The sequence below is a fragment of the Lissotriton vulgaris genome, chromosome 7, assembly GCF_964263255.1.
Source record: "Lissotriton vulgaris chromosome 7, aLisVul1.2, whole genome shotgun sequence".
NCBI lineage: Eukaryota > Metazoa > Chordata > Amphibia > Caudata > Salamandridae > Lissotriton > Lissotriton vulgaris.
In genome coordinates, this window is record NC_141695.1 from 855,049,673 (window position 1) to 855,075,810 (window position 26,138).

At 44.5% G+C, this 26,138-nt stretch overlaps 1 protein-coding gene across 3 annotated transcripts in view; it reads left to right on the forward strand.

Moving 5' to 3' along the window:
• LOC147702567 (uncharacterized) overlaps positions 1-26,138 on the forward strand; it is a 185,862-nt gene that overhangs the window by 147,230 nt on the left and 12,494 nt on the right. The gene's annotated exons all lie outside the window — the stretch shown is intronic.

Genomic DNA, 26,138 nt, shown 5'->3' on the forward strand with positions numbered 1-26,138 from the left:
CTCGCGACTGGACTACTGCAATGCTCTTTACCTTGGCATGAGCACTAAACTACTCCATCGCCTGCAGGTCATCCAGAACGCGGTAGCAAGATTCGTTGTCAATGCCCCCAGACGTTCCTCGGGGACCAGGATCAGGAGAAACCTTCACTGGCTCCCGGTGTATCACCCACAAGGCTCTTCACGGTGCTGGCGCTGAGGGCATCAGGACCTTAGTGTTGACCTATATCCCAGGCAGGGCACTACGCTCCTCTGGTCAGTATCTGTTGTCTATTCCCCGAGTTGCCAAGGCGAGATGGGGTGGTAAGGCATTCTCCTCACTAGCCCCCAGACGAACGAGCTCCCCCTGGAACTCAGGGGCCAGGATTCCCTGCTGCTCTTCAGAAAGGGCCTCAAAACCCTGCTCTTTACTGAAGCCTACACTTAGGTTTCCTCTCACCTCCTTTTCATTTCAGTACCTGGCTTTTTTATTCCATCTTTTGCGCCTTGACGCCTTTTGGCAAAGTAGCGCTTGTATAAATCGCCTTTCAATGTGGTGGTACCCCTGGGTGATGTGGTGGTGCCCCTGGGTGATGTGGTGGTGCACTTGGGTGATGTGGTGGTGTCCTCGAGTGAGGTGGTGGTGTCCTCGAGTGAGGTGGTGGTGTCCGCGAATGTGTGGTGGTGTCTTCGAGTGATGTGGTGGTGTCCCCGAGTGATGTGGTGGTGTCCCCGAGTGATGTGGTGGTGTCCCTGAGTGATGTGGTGATGCCCCTGAGTGGTGCCCCTGAGTGATGTGGTGGTATTCTTTTAAATATACATAAAAGGCATTGTTATTTATAATGATTGAGTGAAGGAGCAGTGCTGTGCGCCACAATTATTAGATGTTTTTCGTGAAGTCTGGGTGGTCGAGGGCAAGGAGGTTTTAGTGTGCAAGACATGTTTTTGATACAGTGGTGTGTGCCTGTGTGCGTGCAGTGGACCTTGAAAATTAGTGACATGCACGCACATGTATATGTGCCTAAAGGCTGAGTAGGACGTGTTTATTATTAACTACAGTGCATGTGTATTGACCCCAGAAGGATGAAAGGCACGGTGGCCCACCGGGATTTGAACCTTTGGCCATTAGGTCAAACACTTGTGAAGCAGAGGCATTACTCCACAGCATAGATGCCTACTAATAGCAGGTGAGATTCCCCAGTGTACCACTGTATGAGTGGGTGTGCAGACCAAGAAAAGGAGCATTGTTGTGCGCCCTGTGGCAAGGGGTGTTATCCGTGGAGTGTATGTGTCCGTGTGCTGCTATGAGCATGCAGACTGAGTGACAGGAGCAGTGCTTTGCGCCACAATTATTAGATGTTTTTCGTGGAGTTTGGGTATTCGGGGGGAGGAGGTTTTAGAGTGCGGACATGTTTTTGATACAGTGGTGTAAGCCTGTGTGCGTGCAGTGGACCTGGAAACTGAGTGCCATGAGTGATGATGTGCGCCTTGTGGCGTGGGGTGTCATCCATTGAGTGTGTGTCCGTGACTGGCGTGGGTGCCAACTGCGGACTTAAAAGATGTAAATAAATATATTGCCCAGGTAGAGAGGACCCAGATGCCTGTCTGAAGCAGGACCGGTGCTTGTTATTTCAACCGCACAGTGCTTTTGACTTTTACCCATTCTGTGACTAGGGGGAAATGCATTGGTACATAAGGGCCTTGCTAACAGGGCAGACTTAGGCACAATTCAAACACATTCTTTGCATCGACCTGAGAATAAAGAGAGACAAATTAAAGCCCAGCCAGGTCCTATCCTGTGGTCTACAGGTTAAATTCACATACCTGCAGCAAGCGCAGGGTGCCGCCAAGCTATCTCACAGAAACGGGATATTACAATTGAAAATTAAAAGCGGAAAGGAATAGGAACAGAATTGTGGTTTGACAGAGGGCACTACTTCCAAAAATCTCGGCAGCAGGGCCGCTCGCGTACAGTCACTCCACTCATTAGCGCGCCCCTCGCCGGAAGTTCGGCAGTGTGAAGCCGGTTGTGGGGCGGGACTTCCGCCTTCTGCGTGAAGCCCACATCCACGGACTGCCAGAGAGCAGCATTGGTGACGCGGGCAGGGCTCCCATGCCTGAGGTAGAGCCCCGCGGTGGCTGCCAAAGTCAGGAGTGGCGGGGATGCGGTGAGTGGGGCTTAGTTTTAAGGGGGGAGGGGTGTGTGTCCGTGTGTGTGTGTATGCAGGGGGGGTAGGGGGCTGCGGCGGGTGTATGCATGCGTGTCTGTGTGTGTGCATGTCTGTATGTGTGTGTGTGTGTGCAGGGGGGGTGGGGGGGAGGCAGCGTGTGTATGTGTGCGCACGCCTGTGTGTGTGTGTGTGCAGGGGGTGGGGGCTGACTGTGTGTGTGTGTGTGTGCACCGTGTTTGCATGCAAGCCAAGCGAAAGCAGGGGCTGTGTGTGCGTCTGCGCAAGCGCGTCTCAGAGGCACGCTCCCACGGTCAAAACTGAGACTGCAAAAGCGCGCGTCTGACTCGTGTCTTCATACCTAGAAACGGCTGACAATAGGTTCCGAGCAGACAGCAATCAATGCTTTGCATTTAATGCAGGTCGAGTTCGACCTAAAAAGGAGGAGGGTGAGCGCGGGAATACCTTCCTAGCACCATTTATCATCCCAAACACATTAAATGTTTCTGCACTGTCATTTAAATTAATTATAACGACATAAATATTCAAAAGAATCATGAAACCATATATTTCCAAACCCAATTGTTGGCTTGAAGTAGGTGACGGAAAGAGTGGTGTTCAAGAACCCTATCCTCCTTGTGATCTCGCGGAATTTGTTGGCTGGTCTTTACTGTTCTAATAAGTCTACAGCCGACATAGTACTGTGCTGCGTCTCAATGGTAAAAGCAGAGGACTCATCCCATGTTACCTGGTTGCCCCCTATATCATCTAATTTGTCCAGCTAAATGGGACAAACATCATGCGTTGTGAATATTACCTAAAATTAGAGAATTATTTTTTCATCCCTTACCTTGGGTCTTGATGAGACCTTAAATACTTTGAAGGCCGAAATGCGTCGACCATTCCTTGTCTGTGAGAAGTAAAATCCACAGATAGAAATGAGGAATTAGTCTTTAATGGCGAATTAAATCAGGAATATAAGGAAAAGACTGTGTGTCCCCATACATTATTTTGTGGTTAGGTTTCAAACCCGTGCAAAGGACAAATGAAACCAACATTGTATATGTTAATTTTGACATGAAAACCATTTACGGGAGAGGCCAAGATTTACCGTAATTTTGTGTTTTTGTGAATTTGAAAATATATGTATATTGATGATGTTGATAAATGTCTGTTAAAAATGTTGTTTAAAAAAACAGTAAAGGAAACACCAATGATTGGGTTTGGAAATATATGGCTCCTGAGTCTTCTTGGATATATGTCACTGTAATTAATTTAAATGGCATTTCAGACAAATGTTGGGCCTGATTCACAGAACTAACTTAAGACAAAATCCAAAACTTACTACCATTTTGGTATTCACTGAAGGCACTCACTCATTTTGGTATTCACCGAAGGCACATACTCATTTTGGTATTCACAGAAGGCACTTACTCATTGATGAGTGAGTGCCTTCTGTGAATACCAAAATGAGTAAGTTACTCAAAATGAGTAAGTTACTCATTTTGGTATTCACAGAAGGCACCTACTCATTGATGAGTAAGTGCCATCTGTGAATATAAAAAGGAGTAAGTTACTCAAAATGAGTAAGTTACTCAAAATGAGTAAGTTATTCATTTTGGTATTCACAGAAGGCACTTACTCATCAATGAATAAGTGCCTTCTGTGAATCCCAAAATGAGTAAGTGCCTTCTGTGAATACCAAAATGAGTAAGTGCCTTCTGTGAATACCAAAATGGTAGTAAGTTTAGGATTTTGTCTTAAGTTAGTACTGTGAATCGGGCCAGTAGTGTGTTTGGGATAATAAATGGTGCTAAGAAGGGATCACTGAAATAATATCGACTGACAAAATATCGACTTGCCAAAATATCGTGGACAAAATATCGACAGTCAAAATATCGAGTTTGTATCTACAAACAGGTAAGTACAAAAATATCGAGTACAAAATATCGTTAACAAAAATATAGATGTAAAAAATATCGACTTTATTAAAAACAGTGTTAAATTAAATTAATATTAAATTTTAATTACTAAAATATACTTAAAACGACTTAAATTAAATTATAATAATAAAATAATAAATGAAAATAATAAAAATAATTTTTTTAAATCTTATTTTTTGACCCTGAACCCTAAAAATACCCCTTTACCCAAAAACCCAAAACTGACCCTGAACCCTAAAAATACCCCTTTACCCAAAAACCCAAAACTGACCCTGAACCCTAAAAATACCCCTTTACCCATGACCTGAAAACTGACCCTGAACCCTAAAAATACCCCTTTACCCATGACCTGAAAACTGACCCTAAACCCTAAAAATACCCCTTTACCCATGACCTGAAAACTGACCCTGAACCCTAAAAATACCCCTTTACCCATGAACTGAAAACTGACCCTGAACCCTAAAATAACCCCTTTACCCATGACCTGAAAACTGACCCTGAACCCTAAAAATACCCCTTTACCCATGAACTGAAAACTGACCCTGAACCCTAAAAATACCCCTTTACCCATGAACTGAAAACTGACTCTGAACCCTAAAAATACCCCTTTACCCATGAACTGAAAACTGACCCAGAACCCTAAAAATGCTCCTTTACCCAAAATTTATCCATATTATTTAATTACCAATTACTTATTAATTAACAATAACAATAAAGTAAATATATTAGAACATAAGGTGTAATTATTTTAATAATTAATATTATATTTTCAAAATTAATTACTTAAAAATAACACAAAATTATATATATAAAAAATTTACTCTAATTAATGTAATTAACTAATTACAATTAATTAATTAACAATTATTTACTAATACAAAATATATTCAAAATTATATTAATTAATTAACTAATTAATATTAATTAATTATCAATTAATTATTAATTAAAAATATTAACAAACATATATTAATTAATTAATTATTATTAAATTACTTCCCACCCTATTCCCCTATAAACCCACAACCCGCTACAGAATTACATTACGCAATTATTATCAAAACAAAATTCATGTAATAAAATATTTTTTAACATTAATACACACTATTCACACATATTATTACATACAAATACACTATAAAATATTATATATTATTAAAAAATCGATATTTTTGCTATCTATATTTTCTACAGTCGATATTACTTCACTTACCTGAAAAACGATATTTTTGTAGTCGATATTATGTCCAGTCGATATTTTGTCCAGTCTATATTTAAAACTCGATATTATGTCCAGTCGATATTTTGGAGTCGATATTTTGTCTCTATACCGCTAAGAAGGAATGCCTTTATTTTTAAGCACGCTATCACTTGTTAGGGTATACTGGCGCTGTAACAGTGTGTGAGGCTAGTCTGGGGAGGGATTATTAAACAGCCATGTGTTCAGCTTCTTGTGGAATTCAAGAAGGGAGCAAGAGGCTCTGGTGTGTTGTGGGAGATCGTTCTAGGCTTTAGGAGCAATGTATGGGAAGGCATGACTTCCTGATCTGTTTTTGTGTATGTGTGATGTGTGCGCTAGTGAGATTCAAAGCAGAGGTACCTAGAGTGATGGTGGAATTGTATGCACCTGTTCAAGTAGTCAAGACCTGTGTTGTGAAGTGTGTGTACACGTGGGTGAGGAGCTTGCTGTGTGCTCTTATGTATCTGGAGCCTATGGACTTCCCTTAGGTGAGGTGTCATATGGGCCCAGCGTGGGACATTGAGAACCACCCTGACCGCTGTGTTCTTGATGGTCTGGAAGCTTTTTGTGAGTTGGTTAGTTATTCCTGAGTATTGGGTGTTCCCGTAGTCCAGAGTACTGGTGATGAGGGCTTGGTTGGTCAGCATCTTCGGGGTGTTGAAACAGGATAACACAACTGAATTGACTTGAGTGGACATATCCAGTTTGCTGGACATGATACGATTCACCAACCATGAGTATGATCTTGAATCATAACTCAGGCTGCCAGTCCTTGTTCAGCACTCTGCTGCTCTCTAGCTGGCTTTGCACACAAGAACTACTGATACATACATACTTGGATACATAGTATGATACCTGACTGCCTAAAAGTGAGGTATGTAAAATGTAAATCCACTTCTAAAGAAACCAAGCCTACATCCAATTCCTTCTGAAGACTTTCTTCCTATTTTCCGCCTACCTATTTGGCCACGGTCATCAAGAGGGGTATAACAACTTAACTAAAGTACTACATTTTTATTAATGACTTTCTTGGTATCCACAAACAGGTACCAGTTCTGAATCAATTATTTTAACAGGGATTGATGACATACTAAACGTATTTGATGGGGGCCATCCCTTCCTCTTATCCTTTTGGATTTGATTCTGGTTTTCAACACTACTGGTCGTGGATCCTCCAAAACTCTTTCATACCAAATTGGGCATGGATGTCTCCGTCCTGAACTGGCTCATACCATATTTATAAGCAACATTAAACTAGGCAAAAGTAGTAGTTCTGTATATGATTCTAGGTTCTTGCATTTTTATATGCCTATTGGCTCAATGCTGGTGCCTCCTCTCTTTAATCAGTGTTTAGATCAATTTGGAAACTATTTATAGATCATGGGGTACAGCACTGAAATACCCCTGAAGATAAACCCTGCAGAATCCATTAATAGCCCAAAAGCAAGTTTAGAAAGCATCCATGTTTGGATAACAAAAAGACATTTAAAATGTAATGTTCTAAAAATGGAGTTCTTCTCAACACAATATCTAATATAGGATGAGACAAAAGTAAATAAATGTAATCTAAAGCCCAAGATTCACTCCCAAATTGACAACATTAAGAAAATTCCTCGGTTTCATCCTTAATGAAATCCTCCACCTAAGTTCCTACATCTAGTCAAGTGCTAAATTAGCCAGATTTCAAGTGTGCCAACTCAAGAAAATTCAAACATCTAATAACTTAACATGATCTCAAGATAACAGCGGAAGCCCTAGTAATTTGTCTCCTTCAATATGGTGCTTCACTACTAACATGTCTCCGAAAACTTCATGCAGCTCCTTTAACCGCATCGCTGCGGCGGTTAATTTTCCGCTGCGCTGCTTTTTTCTAAAAGCCGCGTTAGATGACGAGCTCAGCTCGTCATCAGCACACGACCACCGTGGCTGATGACGAGCTGAGCTCGTCATCAGCATCGAAGGGGTTAAAAGCAATATCTGCATCTGCTGCCAGTAATTAACTAAGAGTAAAAAATCTCCCTAATTCACACCTGCCCTCACTGTCCTTTAATGCATACCTACTGAGCGCTGCATTGCTTTAAAAGCAGGGGGGCAGATTTACAAGAAAGTGCCGCAGCGTGGCACCGTAAGCCATTTGGCCGTGCCACGCTGCTGCACTTTCAGAGCACAGGAATGCAACATATTTAGAATGATATGACACATTCCTGTGCTCTCCCCTGCGCTGGCGAACAAACAGCTGCCATGCGCTGGCACAGGCACCCTTGCACCATGGTGCAAGGATGCCGGCGTCATGGGGAGATTGTTTTTGTGCAGGAAGCGGCACCTTCCTGCGCGAAAACACTCACTACAGTCATTTTCCTCCTTCAATGCGTGCTGTAGAATGCAGCACGCATTGAAAGAGGAAAAAAACTAGAAGAAATTAAAACATTTCTCCTCGTTGCGCCTCGCTACGCCACCCATAGGGTGGCATAGCATACTGACGCATTTCCAGGTTTATGATTCCTCGTAAATCTGGAAATGTGTCTGGTACCAGGGGTGTTGCGTGGGAACTCCCACAGCAACGCCCATGGAACGCCCCTTTCACGCAAGGTGCTGCCGGTAAAGGGGCCGTATTTACAAGGACAGGAAAAGCCACACAGGCTGGCTTTTGCTGTCCTTGTTAATATGGGGCAGAGAAATGCGCTGCCAGTGCGTCACAAAAAGTGACGCACTGGCATCGCAAGGGGCTTGTATATCTGCCCCAGCATGTCTTATGTATACAGCCCTTAAGCTTAACACCCATAAATATCTGGCAAAAAAAACCTGTTAAACTGAAGGATTCATGAACCTAAGAAATTCAAACAACCTCCTCCTTGAAATACCTTTCTTAGAAATGAGAACATCTCAGCAGAACTTTATCTGGAAAAGCTCCCAAGATTCCTCAAAATTCTGCCTAGTCAAATCACAAATGCTCTGTGCTCCCACATTTACATTTGCACACACAAATTCCTGATATCTTCAAGCTCCTTATCTTGTTCTTGCTCATGTATATTCACATGAACTCCTGTAACTCCTATCTCAAACTCACCATAGGGTCTTAGTCACAATGTGTTACACCTTTCTTAAATTAACCGATTGTCCAATTACACTGGCCCCGAATTTTGAATTACTTCCCTCAGTTATCATATTCGAAATGTGTATTTCGACCCAGGATGCTTGATTCTGGTCCAGGGAAGACATGGCTTGGCAGTTCGGGCTGGACTGTTCCCATGAGGCACGGGGTCAGACTGATTTGCATATGGCCATGTCTGAACTGGAGTGGCGGAATGAGCTAAAGCATGATGATGGATTAAACCCAGATCAGTTGACTGGGGGTGAGTGCTTGCAATGTTCAACACTCCGTCCACTATCCCCTTTGGTTTTGCTTTGTTTGCCCTAAGTTGGCAGGGTTTGCCCAGACCTGGGTCCCTTGCTCAGTCTGAGGATGCTTGATTCCGGTCCAGGGAAGACATGGCTTGGCAGTTTGGGCTGGACTGTTCCCATGAGGCACAGGGTCAGACTGATTTGCATATGGGCATGTCTGAACTGGGGTGGCGGAGTGAGCTAAAGAATGATGATGGAATAAACCCAGATCAGTTGACTGGGGGTGAGTGCTTGCAATGTTCAACACTCTGTCCATCATCTACTTTGGTTTTGCTTGGTTCGCTCTAAGTTTGCGGGGTATGCCCAGACGTGGGTTCCTTGCTCACTTTGACACTGGATTCAAGCTAGCCTGGCTGATGATGGCTGATTAGCCAGAAACCGGTCCCAGGATGCTTGATTCCGGTCCAGGGAAGACATGACTTGCCAGTTCGGGTTGGACTGTTTGCTGCTTCGAGTAGACTGCTATTCTCTGTTTGTGACGGGACCGCGTGATTGCAGGTATTGAGTGCCTGGGTTTCTTCGCACTTTTAAACTTAGTGGACTGTTGACACTACTTTACATTATAAAAGTAGAATACAGCTACGTAAGGGTTTAAGGGCCATTGTTGGCAAGGCAGCAGTGGGCTAGGTCCCTGCCAGCCGTGTGTTTTTCCTAGAGAGCTAACATCCCATTCAGAAGTATTGAATCCCCTGTCCTGATGAAGCCAAAAGGAACCTCTGTCTGAAACGTGACTGCACCAGCGTCGACATTTTTCAAAGGAGTCCCATCACTTAGAGTTGTGTGAATGAAGTAAAGCGCCACTTTAATAGCTTTTGAGGTGTTATTCCTCAGGCGCAATAGGGACTACCTTGTAGTGTATTGCTCTGATTTGAGAGTGTACACGCTATTTGTTTTGTTCTCAGTAGGGGAACCAATTATTGATCTATTGTTTTTTTTATATTTGTATGTGTTTGATATATGTTGTACATGTTGTATATATTGTATATATGTAGTGTATTCTATATATATATATATGAGTGTGATTTAAATGTTTGTGTAATGAAGTGTACCTTGTGTATATATGATAACTTTATATGTATAGTTTGTTGTGACTATACTGTGTTTTCCTTCCGGTCACTTGAAACGTACACAAGCTGTAATAGCAGAAATTAATTTATCTTTAATAATAATAGTGACTAGCAAGAAATGGAAAGACCCCCTACCACCAAAAAGGGAGGACTGGCTCAAAGCTTCATTTGCTATGGATCGACTGGAATACGAAGGTGTAGAGGATAAGCCTTTAAACATCTGGCATCCTTTTATGAGCTGGGGTCTCAATTTACAATTAATATAATTGGTCCTATGATTACACCAAGTTCTCTCACAAAAGCTAAGCCGGGAGGCCCACAGATTGTAACAGCGGCATTGTAAGACCCGCAGAGGCTTAAAAGGTGAGATGAGGACTAAAAATAAGTAAATGTTCAGGTCTGTCAGTATCTTACTTCATAGAGGAGTCCTGTATCCGTTAATGACTAAAATGGTTTTTAACTAATGGAAAGAATAATAAACTTACCCTTTACACTCATTGTAATTTGCTCCTTTCCTGGCAGTGTTAGTCGCAAGGCAAACAGAATTATGTATTTTCAAATAACTGTTCCAACACCACTAGGACACCCAAGTAATGCAATCTAACCATGTCAGTGCTGTAACTTGAGGAAAATCAGTTTCCCTCTCCCAAGTCCCCTAACAGCATCTAATGAATCCAACACAAATTCATTGGAAGGCCAAACTCTGTAAAACTCACGAGTGCTGTGAAGTAGCCAGTAGGAACAGGTGTGAGCTATACAAATCAATCAACTAAATACAAAAAAATCATATACTTGTTATTGACCTTCACCTATGCTAGATTGTTTTAGCTAAAATATAATCATAACTATGCTCATTACATTATCTTGTGGATTCATATCCACTTTCACTTTTCATTCTCATAGTCAATATAGATGTGTAACCCATGCTTTCTGTTTATGCTCATGATGTCTCTTAAGTGATCTGAACCATGGTCATCTTATCTTCCCTTCACAGCCGCAATCTATTACAAGTATATAATCCACCTGCCCCTGATATTTGTAAAATATAACATATTTAGATGATTTTTATGTGTCTATTTTGGTTAATTTTTACAACTGTACATGTAGGCGATCCGTTCTGTCTTGCTCTATCTTACGACTGCCATTATCTCCAGCAGATTCCCTTTGAAACAGGTTTGTCCTTCCACATTCTGGAAAATAAATCCTGCTACTCCGGAGGCAGAAAGGAAATGGGGAGACACGAATGTACGATGTTCAGACAAAACCTTTTACTCCTTAAAAATGGATAAGAAACTTACAAAAACGCAATTACAACTTCTAGCTACATTGTCTAAGCTGTAACATAAACTCAGTAAAAATAAATAAAATAACTATTTGAAATGATAGCTGACAACTAACCCCACCACTTCGTCCAAACAATATGAGATATTATGAGTTTGCTTCATTTTGCCCTATAAAATGACTACAACTGTTTCAGAGTAAAGCTTGACGATTTGCCTCGGATCCACTTCCAGCGGCTTTGATCAGAACTTTCTGCCAAATCCTCCTTCCACTTTGGCTAAATTGAACTGTCTCCTCCCTTGCCCCACACCAGAATCCAGGTCATTGCCAGACCGGGAACAACAAACTGCAAGAGAGAAAAGGAGAAGACAACCCTTTTCCAACCCTGCTCCGGGATCACCAATATCATCCACATTAACATCAGAATTCCCTGAGCCCTTCTACATTTAATAAAAAGTAGCCGAGGGCCCTCCTTTCTGGCAATGTTATGTTATGTTGCCTGTATTTGTGTTGCTAAAAAATAGGGGGATCCCCAATAATCACTCCACCTCCTGGGCTAGCAACCCATACAAACAAGCATTTGCAATGCAATAGGTCTCGCATTAGGAAAGTGTGATCTATTGGTATTGTAAATGACACATTTTTTTAATATGTGTTGGCTTTGAAAATATCTAAATTAATAGCATTGTTATTCACAAAGCCAATAGCTTACACTTTCCTAATGTGAGTCCTATTGGCTATGGCAATGCTTGTTGGTAGCAAGCAAGGACAGTGCTGTTGTGGTGCTGAGTGATGATGTGGTTGGGCTGAGTGATGTGGTGGTGTCCCAGAGTGATGTGGTGGTGTTCCAGAGTGATGTGGTGGTGTCCCAGAGTGATGTGGTGGTGTACCCGAGTGATGTGATGGTGTTCCTGAGTGATGTGGTGGTGCTCCTGAGTGATGTGGTGGTGCTCCTTAGTGATGTGGTGGTGTTCCTGAGTGATGTGGTGGTGTCCCTGAGTGATGTTGTTGAGCTGAGTGATGTGGTGGTGTCCCCGAGTGATGTGGTGGTGTCCGTGAGTGATGTGGTGATGTCCCCGAGTGATGTGGTGGTGTCCCTGAGTGATGTGGTGGTGTCCCTGAGTGATGTGGTGGTGTCCCTGAGTGATGTGGTGGTGTCCCAGAGTGATGTGGTGGTGTCCCAGAGTGATGTGGTGGTGTCCCTGAGTGATGTGGTGGTGCCCCTTGGTGATGTGGTGGTGCCCCTGGGTGATGTCCCAGAGTGATGTGGTGGTGTCCCTGAGTGATGTGGTGGTGCCCCTGAGTGATGTGGTGGTGCCCCTGGGTGATGTGGTGGTGCCCCTGGGTGGTGCCCCTGAGTGATGTGGTGGTGTTCTTTTAAATATAAATAAAAGGCATTGTTATTTATAATGATTGAGTGACAGAAGCAGTGCTGTGCGCCACAATTATTAGATGTTTTTCGTGAAGTCTGGGTGGTCGAGGGCAAGGAGGTTTTAGTGTGCAAGACATGTTTTTGATACAGTGGTGTGTGCCTTTGTGCTTGCAGTGGACCTGGAAAATTAGTGACATGCACACACATGTATATGTGCCTAAAGGCTGAGTAGGACGTGTTTATTATTAACTACAGTGCATGTGTATTGACCCCAGAAGGATGAAAGGCACGGTGGCCCACCGGGATTTGAACCTTTGGCCATTAGGTCAAACACTTGTGAAGCAGAGGCATTACTCCACAGCATAGATGCCTACTAATAGCAGGTGAGATTCCCCAGTGTACCACTGTATGAGTGGGTGTGCAGACCAAGAAAAGGAGCATTGTTGTGCGCCCTGTGGCATGGGGTGTTATCCGTGGAGTGTATGTGTCTGTGTGCTGCTATGAGCATGCAGACTGAGTGACAGGAGCAGTGCTTTGCGCCACAATTATTAGATGTTTTTCGTGGAGTTTGGGTATTCGGGGGGAGGAGGTTTTAGAGTGCGGGACATGTTTTTGATACAGTGGTGTAAGCCTGTGTGCGTGCAGTGGACCTGGAAACTGAGTGCCATGAGTGATGATGTGCGCCTTGTGGCGTGGGGTGTCATCCATTGAGTATGTGTCCGTGACTGGCGTGGGTGCCGACTGCGGACTTAAAAGATGTAAATAAAGATATTGCCCAGGTAGAGAGGACCCAGATGCCTGTCTGAAGCAGGACCGGTGCTTGTTATTTCAACCGCTTAGTGCTTTTGACTTTTACCCATTCTGTGACTAGGGGGAAATGCATTGGTACATAAGGGCCTTGCTAACAGGGCAGACTTAGGCACAATTCAAACACATTCTTTGCATCGACCTGAGAATAAAGAGAGACAAATTAAAGCCCAGCCAGGTCCTATCCTGTGGTCTACAGGTTAAATTCACATACCTGCAGCCAGCGCAGGGTGCCGCCAAGCTATCTCACCGAAACGGGATATTACAATTGAAAATTAAAAGCGGAAAGGAATAGGAACAGAATTGCGGTTTGACAGAGGGCACTACTTCCGAAAATCTCGGCAGCAGGGCCGCTCGCGTACAGTCACCCCACTCATTAGCGCGCCCCTCGCCGGAAGTTCGGCAGCGTGAAGCCGGTTGTGGGGCGGGACTTCCGCCTTCTGCGTGAAGCCCACAGCCACGGACTGCCAGGGAGCAGCATTGGTGACGCGGGCGGGGCTCCCATGCCTGAGGTAGAGCCCCGCGGTGGCTGCCGAAGTCAGGAGTGGCGGGGATGCGGTGAGTGGGGCTTAGTTTTAAGGGGGGCGGGGTGTGTGTCTGTGTGTGTGTGTATGCAGGGGGGGTAGGGGGCTGCGGCGGGTGTATGCATGCGTGTCTGTGTGTGTGCATGTCTGTATGTGTGTGTGTGTGTGTGCAGGGGGTGGCGGGGCGGCAGCGTGTGTATGTGTGCGCACGCCTGTGTGTGTGTGTGCAGGGGGTGGGGGCTGACTGCGTGTGTGTGTGTGCACCGTGTTTGCATGCAAGCCAAGCGAAAGCAGGGGCTGTGTGTGCGTCTGCGCAAGCGCGTCTCAGAGGCACGCTCCCGCGGTCAAAACTGAGACTGCAAAAGCGCGCGTCTGACTCGTGTCTTCATTCCTAGAAACGGCTGACAATAGGTTCCGAGCAGACAGCAATCAATGCTTAGCATTGAATGCAGGTCGAGCTCGACCTAAAAAGGAGGATGGTGAGCGCGGGAATACCTTCCTAGCACCATTTATCATCCCAAACACATTAAATGTTTCTGCAGTGTCATTTAAATTAATTATGACAACATAAATATTCAAAAGAATCATGAAACCATATATTTCCAAACCCAATTGTTGGCTTGAAGTAGGTGACGGAAAGAGTGGTGTTCAAGAACGCTATCCTCCTTGTGAACTCGTGGATTTTGTTGGCTGGTCTTTACTGTTCTAATAAGTCTACAGCCGACATAGTACTGTGCTGCGTCTCAATGGTAAAAGCAGAGGACTCATCCCATGTTACCTGGTTGCCCCCTATATCATCTACTTTGTCCAGCTAAATGGGACAAACATCATGCGTTGTGAATATTACCTAAAATTAGAGAATTATTTTTTCATCCCTTACCTTGGGTCTTGATGAGACCTTAAATACTTTGAAGGCCGAAATGCGTCGACCATTCCTTGTCTGTGAGAAGTAAAATCCACAGATAGAAATGAGGAATTAGTCTTTAATGGCGAATTAAATCAGGAATATAAGGAAAAGACTGTGTGTCCCCATACATTATTTTGTGGTTAGGTTTCAAACCCGTGCAAAGGACAAATGAAACCAACATTGTATATGTTAATTTTGACATGAAAACCATTTCCGGGAGAGGCCAAGATTTACCGTAATTTTGTGTATTTGTGAATTTGAAAATATATGTATATTGATGATGTTAATAAATGTCTGTTAAAAATGTTGTTTAAAAAAACAGTAAAGGAAACACCAATGATTGGGTTTGGAAATATATGGCTCATGAGTCTTCTTGGATATATGTCACTGTAATTAATTTAAATGGCATTTCAGACAAATGTTGGGCCTGATTCACAGAACTAACTTAAGACAAAATCCAAAACTTACTACCATTTTGGTATTCACTGAAGGCACTTACTCATTTTGGTATTCACCGAAGGCACGTACTCATTTTGGTATTCACAGAAGGCACTTACTCATTGATGAGTGAGTGCCTTCTGTGAATACCAAAATGAGTAAGTTACTCAAAATGAGTAAGTTACTCAAAATGAGTAAGTTATTCATTTTGGTATTCACAGAAGGCACTTACTCATCAATGAATAAGTGCCTTCTGTGAATCCCAAAATGAGTAAGTGCCTTCTGTGAATACCAAAATGAGTAAGTGCCTTCTGTGAATACCAAAATGGTAGTAAGTTTAGGATTTTGTCTTAAGTCAGTACTGTGAATCGGGCCAGTAGTGTGTTTGGGATAATAAATGGTGCTAAGAAGGAATGCCTTTATTTTTAAGCACGCTATCACTTGTTAGGGTATACTGGCGCTGTAACAGTGTGTGAGGCTAGTCTGGGGAGGGATTATTAAACAGCCATGTGTTTAGCTTCTTGTGGAATTCAAGAAGGGAGCAAGAGGCTCTGGTGTGTTGTGGGAGATCGTTCTAGGCTTTAGGAGCAATATATGGGAAGGCATGACTTCCTGATCTTTTTTTGTGTATGTGTGATGTGTGTGCTAGTGAGATTCAAAGCAGAGGTACCTAGAGTGATGGTGGAATTGTATGCACCTGTTCAAGTAGTCAAGACCTGTGTTGTGAAGTGTGTGTACACATGGGTGAGGAGCTTGCTGTGTGCTCTTATGTATCTGGAGCCTATGGACTTCCCTTAGGTGAGGTGTGATATGGGCCCAGCGTGGGACATTGAGAACCACCCTGACCGCTGTGTTCTTGATGGTCTGGAAGCTTTTTGTGAGTTGGTTAGTTATTCCTGAGTATTGGGTGTTCCCATAGTCCAGAGTACTGGTGATGAGGGCTTGGTTGGTCAGCATCTTCGGGGTGTTGAAACAGGATAACACAACTGAATTGACTTGAGTGGACATATCCAGTTTGCTGGACATGATACGATTCACCAACCATGAGTATGATCTTGAATCATAACTCAGGCTGCCAGTCCTTGTTCAGCACTCTGCTGCTCTCTAGCTGGCTTTGCACACAAGAACTACTGATACATACATACTTGGATACATAGTATGATACCTGACTGCCTAAAAGTGAGGTATGTAAAATGTAAATCCACTTCTAAAGAAACCAAGCCTACATCCAATTCCTTCTGAAGACTTTCTTCCTATTTTCCGCCTACCTATTTGGCCACGGTCATCAAGAGGGGTATAACAACTTAACTAAAGTACTACATTTTTATTAATGACTTTCTTGGTATCCACAAACAGGTACCAGTTCTGAATCAATTATTTTAACAGGGATTGATGACATACTAAACGTATTTGATGGGGGCCATCCCTTCCTCTTATCCTTTTGGATTTGATTCTGGTTTTCAACACTACTGGTCGTGGATCCTCCAAAACTCTTTCATATCAAATTGGGCATGGATGTCTCCGTCCTGAACTGGCTCATACCATATTTATAAGCAACATTAAACTAGGCAAAAGTAGTAGTTCTGTATATGATTCTAGGTTCTTGCATTTTTATGTGCCTATTGGCTCAATGCTGGTGCCTCCTCTCTTTAATCAGCGTTTAGATCAATTTGGAAACTATTTATAGATCATGGGGTACAGCACTGAAATACCCCTGAAGATAAACCCTGCAGAATCCATTAATAGCCCAAAAGCAAGTTTAGAAAGCATTCATGTTTGGATAACAAAAAGACATTTAAAATGTAATGTTCTAAAAATGGAGTTCTTCTCAACACAATATCTAATATAGGATGAGACAAAAGTAAATAAATGTAATCTAAAGCCCAAGATTCACTCCCAAATTGACAACATTAAGAAAATTCCTCGGTTTCATCCTTAATGAAATCCTCCACCTAAGTTCCTACATCTAGTCAAGTGCTAAATTAGCCAGATTTCAAGTGTGCCAACTCAATAAAATTCAAACATCTAATAACTTAACATGATCCTCAAGATGACAGCGGAAGCCCTAGTAATTTGTCTCCTTCAATATGGTGCTTCACTACTAACATGTCTCCGAAAACTTCATGCAGCTCCTTTAACCGCATCGCTGCGGCGGTTATTTTTCCCCTGCGCTGCTTTTTTCTAAAAGCCGCGTTAGATGACGAGCTCAGCTCGTCATCAGCACACGACCACCGTGGCTGATGACGAGCTGAGCTCGTTATCAGCATCGAAGGGGTTAAAAGCAATATCTGCATCTGCTGCCAGTAATTAACTAAGAGTAAAAAATCTCCCTAATTCACACCTGCCCTCACTGTCCTTTAATGCATACCTACTGAGCGCTGCATTGCTTTAAAAGCAGGGGGGCAGATTTACAAGAAAGTGCCGCAGCGTGGCACCGTAAGCCATTTGGCCGTGCCACGCTGCTGCACTTTCAGAGCACAGGAATGCAACATATTTAGAATGATATGACACATTCCTGTGCTCTCCCCTGTGCTGGCGAACAAACAGCTGCCATGCGCTGGCACAGGCACCCTTGCACCATGGTGCAAGGATGCCGGCGTCATGGGGAGATTGTTTTTGTGCAGGAAGGGGCACCTTCCTGCGCGAAAACACTCACTACAGTCATTTTCCTCTTTCAATGCGTGCTATAGAATGCAGCACGCATTGAAAGAGGAAAAAAACTAGAAGAAATTAAAACATTTCTCCTTGTTGCGCCTCGCTACGCCACCCATAGGGTGGCATAGCATACTGACGCATTTCCAGGTTTATGATTCCTCGTAAATCTGGAAATGTGTCTGGTACCAGGGGTGTTGCGTGGGAACTCCCACAGCAACGCCCATGGAACGCCCCTTTCACGCAAGGTGCTGCGGGTAAAGGGGCCGTATTTACAAGGACAGGAAAAGCCACACAGGCTGGCTTTTGCTGTCCTTGTTAATATGGGGCAGACAAATGCGCTGCCAGTGCATCACAAAAAGTGATTTAGAAAAGGGGGTGGTGATGAACAGAGTGTCTGAGTTAAACAGACCACTCTTACCCAGTCCAAAGATCAGGGCTTGATCCATCACCGTTATTTATCTCACTGCCCCATCCCAGCTCAGAACCTGGCTATATGCAAATCAGTCTGTCCCTGGCCCAGTGCATCATGGGAACAGGGCAGACTAAACTACCAAGCCAATTCTTCACCAGAAAGGAGACAAGCTACCGGGGACCGGTTTCTGGCATTTCAGCCTTCTTCGGCCCGGCTTGCTTGAATCCTGATGGAGCAGTGAGAAAGGGACTCATGTCCGAGTATACCCTGCCACACCTATAGTGGCCAAAAACGATTTAGAAAAGGGGGTGGTGATGAACAGAGTGTCTGAGTTAAACAGACCACTCTTACCCAGTCCAAAGATCAGGGCTTGACCCATCACCGTTATTTATCTCACTGCCCCATCCCAGCTCAGAACCTGGCTATATGCAAATCAGTCTGTCCCTGGCCCAGTGCATCATGGGAACAGGGCAGACTAAACTACCAAGCCAATTCTTCACCAGAAAGGAGACAAGCTACCGGGGACCGGTTTCTGGCATTTCAGCCTTCTTCGGCCCGGCTTGCTTGAATCCTGATGGAGCAGTGAGAAAGGGACTCATGTCTGAGTATACCCTGCCACACCTATAGTGGCCAAAAACGATTTAGAAAAGGGGGTGGTGATGAACAGAGTGTCTGAGTTAAACAGACCACTCTTACCCAGTCCAAAGATCAGGGCTTGATCCATCACCGTTATTTATCTCACTGCCCCATCCCAGCTCAGAACCTGGCTATATGCAAATCAGTCTGTCCCTGGCCCAGTGCATCATGGGAACAGGGCAGACTAAACTACCAAGCCAATTCTTCACCAGAAAGGAGACAAGCTACCGGGGACCGGTTTCTGGCATTTCAGCCTTCTTCGGCCCGGCTTGCTTGAATCCTGATGGAGCAGTGAGAAAGGGACTCATGTCTGAGTATACCCTGCCACACCTATAGTGGCCAAAAACGATTTAGAAAAGGGGGTGGTGATGAACAGAGTGTCTGAGTTAAACAGACCACTCTTACCCAGTCCAAAGATCAGGGCTTGATCCATCACCGTTATTTATCTCACTGCCCCATCCCAGCTCAGAACCTGGCTATATGCAAATCAGTCTGTCCCTGGCCCAGTGCATCATGGGAACAGGGCAGACTAAACTACCAAGCCAATTCTTCACCAGAAAGGAGACAAGCTACCGGGGACCGGTTTCTGGCATTTCAGCCTTCTTCGGCCCGGCTTGCTTGAATCCTGATGGAGCAGTGAGAAAGGGACTCATGTCTGAGTATACCCTGCCACACCTATAGTGGCCAAAAACGATTTAGAAAAGGGGGTGGTGATGAACAGAGTGTCTGAGTTAAACAGACCACTCTTACCCAGTCCAAAGATCAGGTCTTGATCCATCACCGTTATTTATCTCACTGCCCCATCCCAGCTCAGAACCTGGCTATATGCAAATCAGTCTGTCCCTGGCCCAGTGCATCATGGGAACAGGGCAGACTAAACTACCAAGCCAATTCTTCACCAGAAAGGAGACAAGCTACCGGGGACCGGTTTCTGGCATTTCAGCCTTCTTCGGCCCGGCTTGCTTGAATCCTGATGGAGCAGTGAGAAAGGGACTCATGTCTGAGTATACCCTGCCACACCTATAGTGGCCAAAAACGATTTAGAAAAGGGGGTGGTGATGAACAGAGTGTCTGAGTTAAACAGACCACGCTTACCCAGTCCAAAGATCAGGGCTTGATCCATCACCGTTATTTATCTCACTGCCCCATCCCAGCTCAGAACCTGGCTATATGCAAATCAGTCTGTCCCTGGCCCAGTGCATCATGGGAACAGGGCAGACTAAACTACCAAGCCAATTCTTCACCAGAAAGGAGACAAGCTACCGGGGACCGGTTTCTGGCATTTCAGCCTTCTTCGGCCCGGCTTGCTTGAATCCTGATGGAGCAGTGAGAAAGGGACTCATGTCTGAGTATACCCTGCCACACCTATAGTGGCCAAAAACGATTTAGAAAAGGGGGTGGTGATGAACAGAGTGTCTGAGTTAAACAGACCACTCTTACCCAGTCCAAAGATCAGGGCTTGATCCATCACCGTTATTTATCTCACTGCCCCATCCCAGCTCAGAACCTGGCTATATGCAAATCAGTCTGTCCCTGGCCCAGTGCATCATGGGAACAGGGCAGACTAAACTACCAAGCCAATTCTTCACCAGAAAGGAGACAAGCTACCGGGGACCGGTTTCTGGCATTTCAGCCTTCTTCGGCCCGGCTTGCTTGAATCCTGATGGAGCAGTGAGAAAGGGACTCATGTCTGAGTATACCCTGCCACACCTATAGTGGCCAAAAACGATTTAGAAAAGGGGGTGGTGATGAACAGAGTGTCTGAGTTAAACAGACCACTCTTACCCAGTCCAAAGATCAGGGCTTGATCCATCACCGTTATTTATCTCACTGCCCCATCCCAGCTCAGAACCTGGCTATATGCAAATCAGTCTGTCCCTGGCCCAGTGCATCATGGGAACAGGGCAGACTAAACTACCAAGCCAATTCTTCACCAGAAAGGAGACAAGCTACCGGGGACCGGTTTCTGGCATTTCAGCCTTCTTCGGCCCGGCTTGCTTGAATCCTGATGGAGCAGTGAGAAAGGGACTCATGTCTGAGTATACCCTGCCACACCTATAGTGGCCAAAAACGATTTAGAAAAAGGGGTGGTGATGAACAGAGTGTCTGAGTTAAACAGACCACTCTTACCCAGTCCAAAGATCAGGGCTTGATCCATCACCGTTATTTATCTCACTGCCCCATCCCAGCTCAGAACCTGGCTATATGCAAATCAGTCTGTCCCTGGCCCAGTGCATCATGGGAACAGGGCAGACTAAACTACCAAGCCAATTCTTCACCAGAAAGGAGACAAGCTACCGGGGACCGGTTTCTGGCATTTCAGCCTTCTTCGGCCCGGCTTGCTTGAATCCTGATGGAGCAGTGAGAAAGGGACTCATGTCTGAGTATACCCTGCCACACCTATAGTGGCCAAAAACGATTTAGAAAAGGGGGTGGTGATGAACAGAGTGTCTGAGTTAAACAGACCACTCTTACCCAGTCCAAAGATCAGGGCTTGATCCATCACCGTTATTTATCTCACTGCCCAATCCCAGCTCAGAACCTGGCTATATGCAAATCAGTCTGTCCCTGGCCCAGTGCATCATGGGAACAGGGCAGACTAAACTACCAAGCCAATTCTTCACCAGAAAGGAGACAAGCTACCGGGGACCGGTTTCTGGCATTTCAGCCTTCTTCGGCCCGGCTTGCTTGAATCCTGATGGAGCAGTGAGAAAGGGACTCATGTCTGAGTATACCCTGCCACACCTATAGTGGCCAAAAACGATTTAGAAAAGGGGGTGGTGATGAACAGAGTGTCTGAGTTAAACAGACCACTCTTACCCAGTCCAAAGATCAGGGCTTGATCCATCACCGTTATTTATCTCACTGCCCCATCCCAGCTCAGAACCTGGCTATATGCAAATCAGTCTGTCCCTGGCCCAGTGCATCATGGGAACAGGGCAGACTAAACTACCAACTACAAAAAGTGACGCACTGGCATCGCAAGGGGCTTGTATATCTGCCCCAGCATGTCTTATGTATACAGCCCTTAAGCTTAACACCCATAAATATCTGGCAGAAAAACCTGTTAAACTGAAGGATTCATGAACCTAAGAAATTCAAACAACCTCCTCCTTGAAATACCTTTCTTAGAAATGAGAACATCTCAGCAGAACTTTATCTGGAAAAGCTCCCAAGATTCCTCAAAACTCTGCCTAGTCATATCACAAATGCTCTGTGCTCCCACATTTACATTTGCACACACAAATTCCAGATATCTTCAAGCTCCTTATCTTGTTCTTGCTCATGTATATTGATATTCACATGAACTCCTGTAACTCCTTATCTCAAACTCACCATAGGGTCTTAGTCACAATGTGTTACACCTTTCTTAAATTAACCGATTGTCCAATTACACTGGCCCCGAATTTTGAATTACTTCCCTCAGTTATCATATTCGAAATGTGTATTTCGACCCAGGATGCTTGATTCTGGTCCAGGGAAGACATGGCTTGGCAGTTCGGGCTGGACTGTTCCCATGAGGCACAGGGTCAGACTGATTTGCATATGGCCATGTCTGAACTGGAGTGGCGGAAGGAGCTAAAGCATGATAATGGATTAAACCCAGATCAGTTGACTGGGGGTGAGTGCTTGCAATGTTCAATACTCCGTCCACTATCCCCTTTGGCTTTGCTTTGTTTGCCCTAAGTTGGCAGGGTTTGCCCAGACGTGGGTCCCTTGCTCACTTTGCCACTTTATTCAAGCTAGCCTGGCTGATGACGGCTGATTAGCCAGAAACCAGTCTGAGGATGCTTGATTCCGGTCCAGGGAAGACATGGCTTGGCAGTTTGGGCTGGACTGTTCCCATGAGGCACAGGGTCAGACTGATTTGCATATGGCCATGTCTGAACTGGGGTGGCGGAGTGAGCTAAAGAATGATGATGGAATAAACCCAGATCAGTTGACTGGGGGTGAGTGCTTGCAATGTTCAACACTCCGTCCATCATCTACTTTGGTTTTGCTTGGTTCGCTCTAAGTTGGCGGGGTATGCCCAGACGTGGGTTCCTTGCTCACTTTGCCAATGGATTCAAGCTAGCCTGGCTGATTAGCCAGAAACCGGTCCCAGGATGCTTGATTCCGGTCCAGGGAAGACATGACTTGCCAGTTCGGGTTGGACTGTTTGCTGCTTCGAGTAGACTGCTATTCTCTGTTTGTGACGGGACCGCGTGATTGCAGGTATTGTGTGCCTGGGTTTCTTCGCACTTTTAAACTTAGTGAACTGTTGACGCTACTTTACATTATAAAAGTAGAATACAGCTACGTAAGGGTTTAAGGGCCATTGTTGGCAAGGCAGCAGTGGGCTAGGTCCCTGCCAGCCGTGTGTTTTGCCTAGAGAGCTAACATCCCATTCAGAAGTATTGAATCCCCTGTCCTGATGAAGCCAAAAGGAACCTCTGTCTGAAACGTGACTGCGCCAGCGTCAACATTTTTCAAAGGAGTCCCATCACTTAGAGTTGTGTGAATGAAGTAAAGGGCCACTTTAATAGCTTTTGAGGTGTTATTCCTCAGGCGCAATAGGGACTACCTTGTAGTGTATTACTCTGATTTGAGAGTGTACACGCTATTTGTTTTGTTCTCAGTAGGGGAACCAATTATTGATCTATTGTTTTTTTTATATTTGTATGTGTTTGATATATGTTGTACATGTTGTATATATTGTATATATGTAGTGTATTCTATATATATATAAGAGTGTGATTTAAATGTTTGTGTAATGAAGTGTACCTTGTGTATATATGATAACTTTATATGTATAGTTTGTTGTGACTATACTGTGTTTTCCTTCCGGTCACTTGAAACGTACACAAGCTGTAATAGCAGAAATTAATTTATCTTTAATAAGAATAGTGACTAGCAGGGTAACTAATTGTACTCTGGCTAAAAATAAATGTTTTTGATTGATCCCTCCATACCATTTATTCTTTGATTCTACATCGTTGATGTTTTTGCTCAGGTAGATGAGGGTAATCTGGGCATGACCCCTATCATTTATATACCTAGACCAGAGGTCTTCAAACTTGTTGATGCCGAGACCCCCTTGTAAAACTTTTATAGGCGTAAGGACCCCCTTTCGAAAAAAAAATTCGAGAAACTGGTACTCCTCATCATCAACTTTTGACAACCATAAATGCACCTGTTAGACCCCATCACATCCATCCATCATCATTCATCCACCCACACTTTCACACATCCATCCATCTATCCTTCATCCATCTACCCTTTCATCCTTCCATCCATACTTCATCCATCCACCCTTTCATCCATACATCAATAGTTCATCCACCCACCCTTTCATCCATCCATCCACCCATCATTCATCCCCCACCTTTCCACACATCCATCCATCATTCATCCATGCAACTTTTTATCCATCCATACATCCATCCACCCTTTCATCCATCCATCCTTCATCCATCCGCCCTTTCATCCTTCCATCCATCCATCCATCCACCCTTTCATCCATACATCCATCCTTCATCCACCCACCCTTTCATCCATCCACCCACCTATCATTCATCTCCCCACCTTTTCACACATCCATCCATGCATCATTCATGCAACCTTTTATCCATCCATACATCCATCCACCCTTTCATCCTTCCTTCCATCCATCCTTCATCCGTCCACTCTTTCATCCATACATCCATCCTTCATCCATCCACCCTTCATCCATCCACTCCTTTCATATTTAATACAATTCAGATGGTCATCAATACCAAAAAACAGCTGTCTTATCTCAGTGTCAGCCTGTATATACCTTTTTGCTCTGTAAATTAGAAATGAATTTTGTTGTAAAAAAAATGTTACACAAGTTTGGTATTTCAGTTTTGCAATGAATATGCATTACCTAAATTAATGACAGGAGTTTTTCGATCTCTGAAAAACTTAGCTGGGATCTGCCAGCTGCACATTTATCACTCCTCCCTACCAAATTGTTGCTGCTGGCTGGTAACATCCTGTCGCAGGGTTGGGTTGTCTCCCGTGTTCAACAGTACACGTCACAAGAAGCGTTCTGCTGACCGTAAAAAGCCCGGGATCGGTAGAATGGACATTGTGCCCCTGTTCCTGAAACTTATGGGATCAGAGGGCAAGAGCTGCGAAGCGTTTTTTTTTTACAGCAATCGGAGGTAAGTAATCTGTGGGGGTTTAGGAAGGCATACCAACACCCTCGACCATGACCCCCCCTCCCCCTTCAACACTCTAAGGGCCGGGTCAGACGGCACAGAAAGTCTGCACATGGCGGCGCTGAAAAGAAGAACAAAGATGCCGCCCTGCGTCATTCTGTCTATCTGGGGCCAATATGCGAATTGTGTGACTCCCCCAGCCACCCCACCTCGCCCCCCCCCCCCCTTGTGTATGTGAGGCTGGCTGAAACAGCTTCAGAGACACACCAAAGCCCAAGCCCGAGTACTTCACATTACTTGTTAATGAGGCTTGGATGTTTTTTCACAACTCAGTGTGAATTAGGCCTCCACCGTGAGCACCCTCAATTAGCCCGACGCCACTAAGGCAAAGGAACTGCACGCTCTAACAGAATGTGGGACCCCCTTCCCAGGACTCCACGACCCCCCTGGGGGTCGCACCCCACAGATTGAAGACCTCTGACCTAGACTGTTCCCATGAGCCACAGGGTCAGACTGATTTGCATATGGCCATGTCTGAACTGGGTTGGTGGAGTGAGCTAAAGAATGATGATGGATTAAACCAAGATCAGTTGACTGGGGGTGAGCGCTTGCAATGTTCAACACTCAACCATCATCCCCTTTGGTTTTGCTTTGTGTAGTTGTGGGATCAATCTAATTTTATTCATTGTAATAGCACACAATGCACCGTGAAATGTTACATCATCATAATAAGAATAAAGAAAAACTGAAGTAAACCTGGAAAGGTTCAAACTTGTAGGCTGCACGGACTTCTTTGAAGCAGGCAGATAACTCTGGGAGTTATTTTATCAGGACTGGAACTTGTAACAGGAGCAAAATAATTCAGATCACCAGGCAAAGCCAGTCAAACATATCACGAGGGACTGATGACACAATGACTCTGAGCAAAGTAGAAAGATAGAGTTATTCTTCGGGAGCTGTCCCGCGTTAGGGTGGATGTGAACTCACAGGGCTGCTTGTAAGTCAAAGACAAAAGTGTACTCACTCTGTTGTCCTCGGGTCAAGGATCCGTGTGCCTTTGCAAAGGTCCTCGTAGCAGAGCTGTCCCTTGCCTAAAATAAAGGAGCTGCTTCACAGCTGCTTCTAAGAAAATATAAATATGGTTGT